This window comes from Chenopodium album, chromosome 18, assembly GCF_948465745.1.
Source record: "Chenopodium album chromosome 18, dcCheAlbu1.1, whole genome shotgun sequence".
Classification (NCBI taxonomy): domain Eukaryota; kingdom Viridiplantae; phylum Streptophyta; class Magnoliopsida; order Caryophyllales; family Amaranthaceae; genus Chenopodium; species Chenopodium album.
The window spans coordinates 23,134,920-23,148,041 of NC_137851.1; positions in this window are offsets into that span (position 1 = coordinate 23,134,920).

Genomic DNA, 13,122 nt, shown 5'->3' on the forward strand with positions numbered 1-13,122 from the left:
TAGTCAACTAGTATAGGATAATGACAAAATTTCCTAAAAACAAACAATTTTAAATGTAAAAATGTAATTAAAATTATATAAAAAAAATGCAACTTGAGAAAAGCAGTTTGACATCTGACATTCACGCAAAACAATTATTGGTAGCGTGTATATCACAATGCAATTTTTGTTGTTTGTTCTATTTAGCACAATTTGCTAAGCAAATTCGCTTACCTAAGCAAATAGCTTTGCCTAGCTAATTTCGTAATGCAACCCCAACGATTAAGCTAAGTATTTATTAGTTTTGTAAATTGCAAGCTAGTCCTAATTTTACACTGTTAGAGTTGCTCTAAGTTTGTATAAATTAAATGAATCATGAATTGAAGCAACAAAAGTGTTTTTAATTGGGTCAATTCTATTTAAATAAGTGGCCTAACTTATTAGGAATTTAAAAGCCTAATAAGTTGGCCCAAGTGAAAAGTTGAGGGGGAGTAGGAATTAGTAATGGCAAAGTGTAAATATGAGTTTTGTTTTAAAAAAGAGAGTATAAATATCTGAAATCCTTAAGATTTTTCAACTTAAGTTTCATAATTGTCAGATTTCACAAAAAGTTCAAAGGTTTTCTCTTCATTTTCTCCTTATTTTTCTTCTCTTTTTCTTCTTCTTTTTCCCTGTTTCCCACGCCACTCTCTTCTCTCTTTCTTCTTCCTCCCTCACGCCGGCGCCACCACCACCACCACTTGCGCATCGCCGGCCGGCCGTCCATCTCTACTTTCTCTTTCCTCTTGCGGTTTGTGTTATATATATATATATATATATATATATATATATATATATATATATATATATATATATATATATATATATATATATATATATATATATATATATATAACTCTTTTCTTCCTAAAATTAAAGACATGGTTTTTATTATGTTTTGGTATTGATTTTGGGATTTTGATGTTGTTAAATTATTAATATAAATTTCAGATTTTTATTTAGGAAATTTTGTCAACAATTACCAATTAAAGCATGTGTTTTGAAAACAACTACCCATTAAATGTTTTTTTAAAAAGAACTACCACAAAGTTGTAAAAAGTTTAAGTAGAACTACCACTACCTATTAAATTTTCGGCATTTGGGTCTCACTTTTTACCACTTTTTACCTTTATGAAGGTATATTTAGTCAATTTAGATGGTGATTTTATGAGGTAAAGGTAAAAAGTGGAACCTACATGTCGAATATTCTAGATAGAATTATTAGAGTGGTAGTGCTACTTAAACTTTTTACAATTTTGTGGTAGTTTTTTTAAAAGAAATTTTTAATAGGTAGTTGTTTTCAAAACACACACTTTAATTGGTAGTTCTTGACAAAATTTCCTTTTATTTAATCAAGAACCCTAAATTATGAATCCTAGAAATTGGGGATTTTGTGTAATTGGTTAGGGATTGATGCTAGGTTGTTGTTATTGATTAATTAATTGGTAAGGGATTTTGTGTAATTTGTGTATGCGTAGTATCATGTTAGGATTGTGAATTATGTTTTAAGTGATGAATTAGCAGCATGTTTGGTTGACTATATTCTTGGAATTGATGTTGGATGAACATAAATTATTATGCAAGCATGTGAATATGATATTTGAAGCATGATACAAGTTGATTATATGTGAATCATGGAAGTATGTTTTATTTTTCAAGTATCAAGGAAGCATAAGATTAATAAGCAAGGCTTATGTATGTTTAAAAGAGCTACAGTTAGAATTATTGAGCATGATTCATGAATTTAATTCTCACCCTTTTATTATTGGTGTTGAGTCAAGAAGTTAGTTTATTTGTTTACTCGCTCAAGTAAATTGAGATTGATTCAAAGAAGTTTATTAGTGCATTATATGCACCAAGGTATTAATCGTCAATTTTGTGTATTAAACAAGGCAAGGAACCTTAATTAAAATAAATAGTATGTGCTCACTAATTAATTCAAGAATGAATTGGAAGTATGTATTGAATGTTGTTATGTTTATTCTTGATTGATTGGTTGGAGTCGTCACATGTTAAATTGGTAAATCACGTAAAGTGTAAGAGGATACGCACCAAACTCTTAGAACATATATACCTGGAGTATGAACATATGGGGAGAGTTATGGGGTTTTATATTTAACCAAAGCTTCCACAGGGGTACAGGACGTTGTACTTTCTTGATTTATTATTATGCACTGGAATTCCGTCACAAGGTGACACTAGTTGGTACTCTCTTGGTTAGTTCCCAAGGGAGGGGTCCCTTATTATTTTAAGAGATAGTTAAGGCAAGGAAACCCGTTTGATGCATAATCCAAAGCTATTATTTAATAATTAATATTGCTAGTTATGAGTCAAAGGTAAGTTGACTTATGATTGTATGGCAAGCATGTTTTATCATTTTTTATTATTGATAGGATATGCATGTTAGTGTGGTGCATATGTATTCAGCTTTTGCTGATTCGTACATTTGTGTTTGTTTTTGGCTTTCCTTTGGTTGACCCTACTATGACCCATTTAAATGGTGAGTAGAGGGTTGAAATAAAGGGAAAGTGACAGGTAGTAGAAGCATGAAGAGCATGATGGGAATAAGTGCTGAGAGTTATTTGTTATGCTTCCTTAGTTTTATATTTTGAATTAATGATGATGGACTAACTTTGTTATGTTTACATTAATTTGGATTTTTAAAAGGGCCATGTTTGGTTTGGTTCCAACTTGTGGTTTATTTATTTCTACTTTGTTTTGAGGTTGTGAACTTAAGTTTTATTTTGAAAAGTTGGTTCTTAATTTAGACTTCCGCTTTGTGACTTTGAAAAATAGCCTTAGCCGTTATCACGGTCACGGTAATATTTTGGATATTTCCATAAAAGTGTCTTATTTAGAGTAGAAAGAGTATTTTGAAAGAAGGGAATTTCCAAGGTATTACACTTTAAATTAAATAATCACTCAGATTACCACACATTTCAAAATTCCGGTTGGTTTTCCGTCTATGGGCCCAACTACCTTATTTTTCTCCTTTTTTTTGTTCATTTATCTCGACTTCACTCTATCTCTATATGCTATTGAACTCAACCAAACCACTTCCTCATTCAATTTCCTCATTATTTTTCTGAACAATCCACTTTCTTCTCCCTCTTTCTTCATAAATTCTCAACAACTCTTTAAATTAGTAAACTAAAACCCTAATTTTTTGTTTGTTTTGCAAAGGAGTAATTGTTGGGTAATTGATTGCAAAGAAGTCACTTTCTCTCTCCTCCTTTTAACCTTGAACCACGATAGGAGCGAGGCAAAGGAAGGAGCCGCACTCAACGGAAACACTTCAAGAAAAGGGGAAAGAGGAATGAACTCTAATTTCATAACAACCCCAATTTAATTGAAGTAGGAACCCTAATTTCATAAAACCCCCAATTCAATTAAAATAGGAATCCTAATTTAAGAAAACCCCCAATTCAATTGAAGCATGAACCCTAATTTCATAACACCTAATTCTACCTATTTACCCCAATTATAGTGGAATTTGGTGAAGGAAATGCGAATTGAAGTTGGGAGAGCTATTTTAAAGAGAAAAATCGAGGGGAAAATCAGTCAAAATTGCGATTAGTAGTCGTTAGGTAGGGCCCACAAACAGAAAACCCACTAGAATTTTTAAAAAGGTGGTAATATGAGTAATTATTTAATTTAAGGGTTGGTAATTTAAAAAAAAAAATTAAACAGGTGATTATTTTGAAAATGGATACATTTTTGGGTGGTAATTTAAAAATTTTCCTTTAATTTACCTGATTGTACCGGGTTATCATTATTATTACTATTTAGGATTATAAGTTGTTTGTTTTATTATTATTGTTAGTATTGTTATTATCAGTGGTGGAGCCAAGAACTTCAAATCGGGGGGACTATTTGATTAGGGGTTCATAATTATTGAAAATTTCGAACAATTTGATTAGGGGTTCAAAAGTTTTAAAGCTATAAATAAAAAAAGGAGTACTTAGTCAAAAAATCAACATAGTATACCATTTTTTTCTCCATAAACTATTTGATTAGGGGTTCATAATTATTGAAAATTTCGAACAATGAATAATATAACTATTTAAATTTAGTACTTGTCATAATTACCTATTAGGCTATTAATTAAAATCGTAATTATATTCGGGGTAAGGTTCATGCAAAACTACAATTACAATGAAGCAAATACGTATATGGAGTAATTGTTAAGAAATAAATTGAAGTAATATTATTTTATAAAGATATTTTTTAAGGGAACTACAATTAAATTAAAGTAATATTATGTTATAAAGATTTTTTTAAGAGGGAACTACAATTACAATTTTTTTTTTTTTTTAGTTTTTTTTTTCAGGCAAAGCAGGCAAGATTTTATTAAGATAAATCCAATTCCGCCAAAGTTCTGATACTTTGGGGGAATAAACTCATACAAACACGTTCATCAATACCGTTAGTTTCCCACCTAGCTATTAGATGAGCTACGGTATTCCCGCCCCTTAACATGAGAGAAAGAGAAAACATCAAGTAATCTAGATAATCGAATGATATCATTGTATAGAAGGTAGATATGTAAGAGCACGTCCATCCTTAACATTGTTCACATCATTCACAACATTGATAGCATCCCCTTCGAGCCATACCTTGCGGTAACCCACTCTATGAGCCAATTGAAGACCATAACTTGCAGCAGCAGCTTTTGCAACATTAGCCTGCCAGATGCCCCTCATTCTTTTACATCAGCTACAAGAAACATCCCAAATTCATCTCTGATAGCCACACCCATGTATATGTGCGAACTAGTCACAACATGGCATCCACATTTATCTTCACTACGTTCGCAAGGGGCATTTCCATCTAGCAACACCTCTAGCCACACCTCTAGCCACAATGGTGCTCGAGATAGGTGAAAAAACTTTCTTGGCATACGCTATATAATCTTCCACCAGTTTTAGAAAGCCCTTACCACAAACACAATATCAAGAGATTTTTCCTCATGCACAAATTTATTTTGACAGAACCTTAATAAAGCCCAAGAAATTATCATGATTTTTCACACCTCAGTTTGTTAACCTTACTAGCAAGCCAAATGAGTTTCAAGGTGAAGGACCCTATAGGAGTAGAACCTATTACAATTATTCAAATACGTAAAAGGAGTAATGTTAAGAAATAAATTAAAGTAATACAAAAATTTAAAAAAGAAAAAGAGGAAGAAAAGGCCCATAGGAAGAATCAAACCCAGTCCTTAAGACCACAAACTCAAGCATCTTACTTTGACCGTTGCACCAACTCCTTTGGTCTATCACATTTTACGCAAAATATTGTATTTATACTATAACTCTGCCAGTGGTTGTTGTCATTGTAATTAGAATAATTGTCATTGTACCATTTTTTTTTTGGTAAGTAGAGATTTTATAACCAAAGAATAAAGAGTTACAACTTATAAAAGCTAAGCTGCAACAAATAAACACTGAAACACCATAAGACCTTAAAAAAAGGCCAATCACCTCAAAATATTCCAAATTCAAGTTAAGCCACCTTCTAGGAAGGGTGCTAGACTAAACAGTAACAAACTATTAGACTCAATATGAGTGTAATTTCTATTAGAAATGATCATTTGCGGGCTTGGGCGGGTAGCGGGCCCGGCTTATGCTTATTTTTTTGTCCAATGGGCTTTATGTAGCAAACCCGAACCCTGTTATGCGAGCTTGATACTTTATCCATGCCCGCTTACTAAACAAGCCGAGCTTGTCCGTGATAGGAATGATGTCTTTCGAACAAGTGTATTATTCCGATAGAGGGTTCGGAATTATAAGAAAGCTAATTATTCAGTGAGGTTAGTGATCGGAATGCCTAGTTGTAGGCCACTTCCGATTAGTAATATTAATGTATAATTAATATTACGACTTAATCTTGACTGAACCCTTTGGGTCACACCCAAGCAACTAACGATCTGACACAAGGAATTAATCTGGAAGGAATTAATGAGTCGCTCGAGTATTATGAACATAGACGTTGGAAATCGAGCTAGGAGCGTTGAGATCGAGCGTCACAAGTTGAGTCGAATTAATAAAAGACGAGACGGTAAAAATCAATTAATTAATCAAAAATTACCAGAATACCCCTAGCATCGGAATGCCCCGAGCAAACCGAGTGCTAGGGCCAAGTGGTGCTAGCATGGCAGCTAGCATGTGCGCCGCACCAAGCAGAGCCTGCTAGCAGTGCTGGCTGGTGCGTGGCTGATGAGTGCCATTTATGGCACTCATTTGATGAGTATTTAGGTTGTTTTTACCTTCTTTTCATAGCTTTCTTTCTTAATAAATGCTTAGTTTTATGCATTTTCTCTTTATTTTACTTTTTTCTTTTATTTTGTGTTTTTATGGTTTTTCTAGTGTTTTCTCCTTTATTTGCTCTCTTTCCGTGGTTATAGGTATTATACGAGGTTTGGGTCTTGATATTGGTGGCCAACAAAGTTAGAAGATGCATTTGGAATAAAATTGGGAAAGCTCAAGATGCAAGGAAGTGGATGCTCCAAGTTCTAGCTCCTGCGCTCTCATGAAAGATGGTGTTGAACCCACCATGGAGGCCCTTGGAAACTGTCACCCCGAATTTTCATCAAGTGGAGCACACAAAGACCCATTTGTGAGCGCACAAGGCATCGAAGAAGTCGAAGAAACGTAGAAGAGCACGAGCGTGTAGGCCACACGTACGGGCGTTCTCTCTCTAGTTTTAGGGTTAGTTTAGGTGTAGTTTTAGATAGAGAAAGTAACAGATTTCATTAGGGATTTGAGAGATTGAAGATCCAAGGTGACAATTGTATTGAAGATCTCCATAGTCAATCAATGAGGATTTCTAACTCTATCTCATTTAATTGCTTTGTGTAATTTCATGTATGTTTGATTTGATTTTGATGTTTGATTCTTGATTAGTGTAATTGTTCTTCTTATTTTGTTGATTCTTGATTTCTTTAGTTGCTTGTTGATTAGATGATGATTCTTGAGTAGTTATTTAGCTAAGGATTGGGTGAAACTTGTATGATTGATTGATTGTGTTTAATTTGGGAATTATGTTGATTGATTGTTCAGATTAAAGTGATTAATGTAAGTTTGCATGTGTGTAATTTGACTAGGCCTTGAGAATTATGCTAGATTGCATTGTGATTACTAATGATACGACCAATTGATTTAAAAATTATAATTATCGATTGGTTTGGATTGTGATTCTCCTAGTTTGTTATTCATAGAGACCACTATCTTAATGATTAGGAGATAGCTCTTTGATTCCAATTGATAGCTCTTATCATTAGTCTTCACAACCATTGATTGACATGTTTCTCCCAAGTTCTTGCAATTTTCATGATTACTTGTTGTTTCCCATTCCCTAGTGTTTTATTTGTTTGGTGTGCGTGGCTTGCTGGGTCGAGGCATCGAGCATCCCGTGCATATGTACAAGGGTAGGCCCAGCCGAGCACAAGGCCGCCAGTTGGGCGCGCCTTGGTGCCCTAGGCTGGGCGCCACGTGGCATCATGTGAGGGGCTCCGGCTTGGGCATGTGTGAGGTGATTTGGGGATGCTTGGTGTTTAGGGTAAAAAATACCCCAATTACGTGGTCCAATCCCATAGAGACAGGTGGCCTAAATGTAGAGGCAACATGTTCCCTATAAGAAGATGACATTTATTAAGCATAAGAGCACCTGAAAAAAGAGAATGAAGAATGAAGGCCTCCTTACATTAGGAGGCCCAAGATCCTAAACAGCCGTAAAACGGTGCCCCAAGGGGACACATGCCCTCTCCTAATTGCGCCGCCAATCAGAGCACGTTATTCTAGGTCACTAATCCTAAAGGGGCACAATTTTCCACCCCTATAAATACCCTAATCATTTATGATGGGAGGGGTGGATTATGACATAACATTCAATAGAGCATAAAATCAGCTCCAACTTCTCTCTAGTTTTCGATTTCCAATTACTAACTTAACCGTCGGAGGCGAATATTCCGGCAATGGAATATTCGTGTTTTGCAGGTGTCTGAACCATTTTTGTCCGTGGAGCACGACCAGTATCCTAAGGGATTCCAGAAAACCCCGAAACATTTGGCGCCGTATGTGGGGATACTCATCCGTTATGGAAATAGATGATCAGACACCTAACACAAGTCCTGGTCATGCTGAGGACGGACGTGTAGAGGATATAGTTGCAACGATCAATTTTAATGAACCTCCGACCGCTTCATTTCATGAGGCCGAGGATCCTCCGGTGACTGTTGGTTCACTTAAGCTCGCCTCGAGCAAGATCCGAAGAGAACTTGAGGGTAAGATGCCTTCTTCTTCTAGGCCATCGCCCAGAAGAGGAGGAGAGGGCAATAAAAAAGAAGACCTAGAGCAAGGTGATCAATGCTGAAGACGCTAGGAATACTCCATTCCGTCGACATAAACATTCGCCAAGGGTGCCGCGGACGGATATGTCTAGGCTCCTTGAGAAAATGCAGTCGGCTGGAAGCCAGACCCTACAGCCTCAGAAGGAGATAACTGAGTCGTTTCGGCGTTGGAAGGATGCAATGGAGTAATACGGCATAAGCAGCGTGAACGAATAGCCTATTCAGACACCGCCTCTACACTAACTATGCCGGATAATTTTTCAAACCATACCCCCTCCAAGCATACCAGCTCTACCAAGACCAGCAGAAGTCAAGCTCATCGTACTCAAACTCCAATTCCAGTTCAACCATTTCAATGTCAGACGCCCCAGAATTTCGACGCATTTCTGCCGCCTAATCCTCCTGTCTTCGGACAGTACGGGCAATATGGCTAGCCGTTTGACCAGCACCTTACCTAGCCGGACTAGCTGCACAACCTCAGGCCATTGATTGGCAAATGCTCATGTTAAATCTCGGTGACAAGCTGCTTTCGTGTTCTCAGGAAATTCTTAACTTTCCTTAACCAGCGAAGGGTAAGAGTGTACTTGTGGGTGCTTATGATGGTACGGGCAACCCGGAAGAGCACGTCACTTCGTACAGAAATTTGATGTATTTGCAAAGTGTGGACAATGCCACATGGTGCAGGTGCTTCCTGGCCACCCTTAAGGGCGTGGCGCAGGACTGGCTTAATAGCTTGCCGACTGGGTGCATCAACTGCTTTACCATTCTCAGTCTATTGTTTTTTGGGAACTTCTCGTACAATATTTCCCCAAGGAAGACCAGCCTGAACTTGGCAACGATCGTCCAAGGAAAGAGTGAAGGGTTGTGTTCGTACGTCCAGAGGTTCAATCAAGAGAAAGCCCAAATTCATAACCTGCCTGATGAAATGGCCTATTCGGAATTTCTCTGAGGATTAAGGCATAATGGTTTTAAGTTTGATCTAGTCAGAAAAAAGGTTCGGACCTACACAGGCGTGCTGCGAGAGGCTGAAGCCTACATTGAAGCGTCAGATTTTTGTTCCCTCACTAAAGTAGAACAACCGGCCAAGGGAGCTGAGAGGAAGCAACCTTCTCAGCAAACTTGGCCGGGAAGAAAAAAGAAGGAAATAGCAAACGAAAGGAAGTCTGGGTGGCCGATAGCTAGCAGACAAAATCAAAGAAGGACAAGATGTACGAGCCTCGGTATGAGTTCAACAAGGATTGTTACTCAATCCTGATGGAAATCAAAGATAAATTTGAGTTCGAGAAGCCCCAACCGCTGAGAGGCTAGGCCAAGTACCGCAACAAAAACAAGTACTGTCATTACCACAAGGACATGGGACATGGCACGAATGAATGCATCAATTTGAAAAGATTGCTGGATACACTAGCCGAGAAGGGCATTCTGAATTCGTACGTCTTGAAGTCAAAATTTACGTACACTTGGAGAGACAATAAATCCGAGAAGAAAAAGCAAAATGACAAAGAAGATGATGGAAATAGCACTGATTCTGGTTTCGTGGCTGTCATATCAGGCAGATTTTCTGCAGGCGGCCCTACCATGAAGGGAATCAAGCAGGACGTTTAGAAGTTGGGGAATGTGAGTCACGCCGAAGGGGTGAAGGACGAGCCCTTCCCGGAAGTGACGGTCTGTGAGGCAGACCGAGGAGAGATAAAGGCCCTTCATAATGATCCTATGGTGTTTATCATGAAAGTAGCTAACTTAAAGGTCGGCCGGGTGCTAGTTGATACTAGCAGCTCGTCCGACATAATCAGCTTAGGATGTTTGAAAAATTTGAAGTTTCCAAAGGATGCCCTCCAGGACATCTCCCATCCGCTTGTTGGATTCAGTGGGAGCACCACTCACCTGGTCGGACGAATTGATTCACCCATCCGATTTGGGAAGAAGGGAGAGGGAAGGGACATGGTCGTCCGCTTGCTGGTGGTCAAAGAGCTTACAGGCTAGAACATCATTCTCGGTCGTCCGACTTTAACAGCAGCCAAGGCAGTTTTCGTACCTCACTTAATGTTGATAAAGTTTGAGCAGACGGACGGGAAGATTTGTGCCATTAACGGTAACCAAAAGATGGAAAAGGAATGCAATCAACTGGCTATAAAGCCAACAGCTAGAAGACGATCATGGTCGTCTTAGCCAAACTCAGATGAAGGGTTACTCCAAGCACAGTAGATCGGCCAGAAGCGCATCAAGAAAGAGCAGGCATAGCAGCTAATGGTCGTTGGCGAGCCAGAAGAGTTAAGGCCACAGCTGGCTGGCGATCACACGGACATAGTGCTCGACCCGGATCAGCCTAATTGGATGGTCAAGGTTAGTACTATGGCTTTGGGCTTGCTTGGAGATGGCCTGATAAAGCTGCTGAGAGAATTTTAAGGATGTTTTTGTATTTGAAGTACATGAGATGCTGGGAATAGATCCAAGTGTGGCCGTCCACAAGTTGGCGGTGAATCCAATGATGAAGCCTGTCCGGCAGAAGAAGAGAAATCATGGAGAAGAAAGGCGTAAGGGTTTCCTAAGAGAATAATCCATAAATCTCAAGTGAAATGAGGCAAAGCACAAAAAAGGAGAAAAGAGAAAGTTAAAACCAAAAGGAAGAAAAATGCTCTTACAATGGACTTTTGCAAGTAGACAAAACACAAGTAGATACCAAGCTTTCTAAACAAACAAGGGTAGGCACGTTTTGAGATATGTAAGGTTGATTGAAACATAAAACATGCTAAGCATAGAGAACTATCAAGACACGATTCACTTTCATCTCAAAACATTTTTAGCACATTCTCCCAATTATCTTCAAATCTACCTTTAGTGAGCATCTCAATGGTTCCTCGAAGGAACCGAAAAAAGAAAGAGATTTGAGGCTACTTGACGTCTCTACTATTGCATACCGCTCTATAAGCTTGACCTACATCTCCCTCCATCGACTTGTGACTCAACCACAAAGGTTAAAAGGTCTTGGAAAGGGTTGTAATGTAAAGGTGAAAAGGGTGAAGGTAAGCTAAAATTTGAAATTTTGTGGTATACCTAAATTGTGAAGCAAAGATTGGCCAAATCTCAACACCAAAACCAAGTAATCACCAAACAAAAACACCAACACCCCCAAGCTTATTCAAAGCCAAAATCACAAACATATACACAAAAAGTGTAAGAACGCTTCCCCCCAAGCTTGAACAAAGCATTGTCCTCAATGCATAAAATAGGGAGAAAGACACTTGCATCAAAATACTTTCTGAATTTTTCATTTTTCACTTTTTTTCAATTTTTGCGAAAGCTTTTGAATTTTCTTTGCTCTTTCTCATATTTTTACATTATTTCATTGTCCTCGCCTCTTTTAACTATGGACAGCTTTTTCAACTTTGCATTTGCTTTTTATTCACAAAATATGTACAACACAAACTTGCTTTCATTATAAAGAACCAAAAAATCAATCTCATCCACCAAAACTCCAACAATAGAGACCAAATGCTTCACAAAAACCAATGATGGAAACAAGAATGAAACAAAAGGCTAAAAGGCTAACGATGTGGCTTGTAAAGAAGGGAATAAGGCTCAAATGGTTAGGAAGTAGGCAAATGAAAACCCAAAACAATGAATAGAAAACTATCCTAGAAAAGTAAATATTACCACCCCGAAAAGATGCCTTTGTCTTTCCTAAATGGCTCGGTCGTGATCTCGGGAGATGAAAGTCAAGTTCTGGATAAAGTATACAATAGCCAAGGATCCATGCGCCGCTCATGCAAGATATGTAGAAGGCTAGAAAAGAATGAAACCTCACATGGTTGTAGCAATAACTCATTATTAGTTTCCAATTCACCAAAAGGGAGCAATTGCAAATTTTCAAAAACAATAGAATCCGGCTTTAAGGTCCCAAAAGTTCTATATGACTACCTTAGCATACTCTATCCTAGAGTCAACCAAACATACTCTCAAACCGTGCAAACCATTGTCTTTTAGGAAGGGTGATATCTAAAAATGCAAGTCCAAGTGGTACTAAGTCCAAAACAAAAGCAAAAACAAGAAGAAATAAGAGCAATACCTTAAAAAGAAATGTTTTGTATTTTTTTTTAAATTTTATTTTTGCAAAATGCAAAAAGAGATATAAAGAAAAGAGAAGGAGATAACAAAAAGAATAGGCAAAACAAAAAGAAAAATAGAAGAAAAGGAAAAAGAAAAGTGAAAGAAAAGAAAGAAAATAAAGAAGATGAAGAAGGAATAGAGAAACACAAGCAAGCAAGCCAAACACATAATATCCCAATCGACAAACAAATGGCCATTCGGCTACAGCACCAATGACCCTAAACACACTAAGGTGTTAAAAGCAAGCAACCTCGAACCATTCAACTCCTCCTAAACTAAACCTAAACTATGCACACAAAAGGAAAAGTAAAAGAGGGAAAATAAAAAGATCTCACCCAAAGATCGTGATAAGAAAGAACATGTACGATAACAAGAAATTCGTTACCAAATTCCAAGCGTCGAATGCTCTCACCGAAGACCTAAAAAGTGAGATAAAGAAAAAGTAAGAGAAATATCTACGCAAAATAATGTTAGTAACTTCATGAGAGAAGAAATAAAAGAAATAAAAGGGATACTGGTAAATCATAAGGGATACGGTAATGCAAGACAATAGCAGAATCATCAGGAAGCAGAAGCAGGAAGCAAAAAGCATATCACATAGTAAAAAAATGAGCAATCAACAATACCAAGAACTAAAGTAAAAATCCATC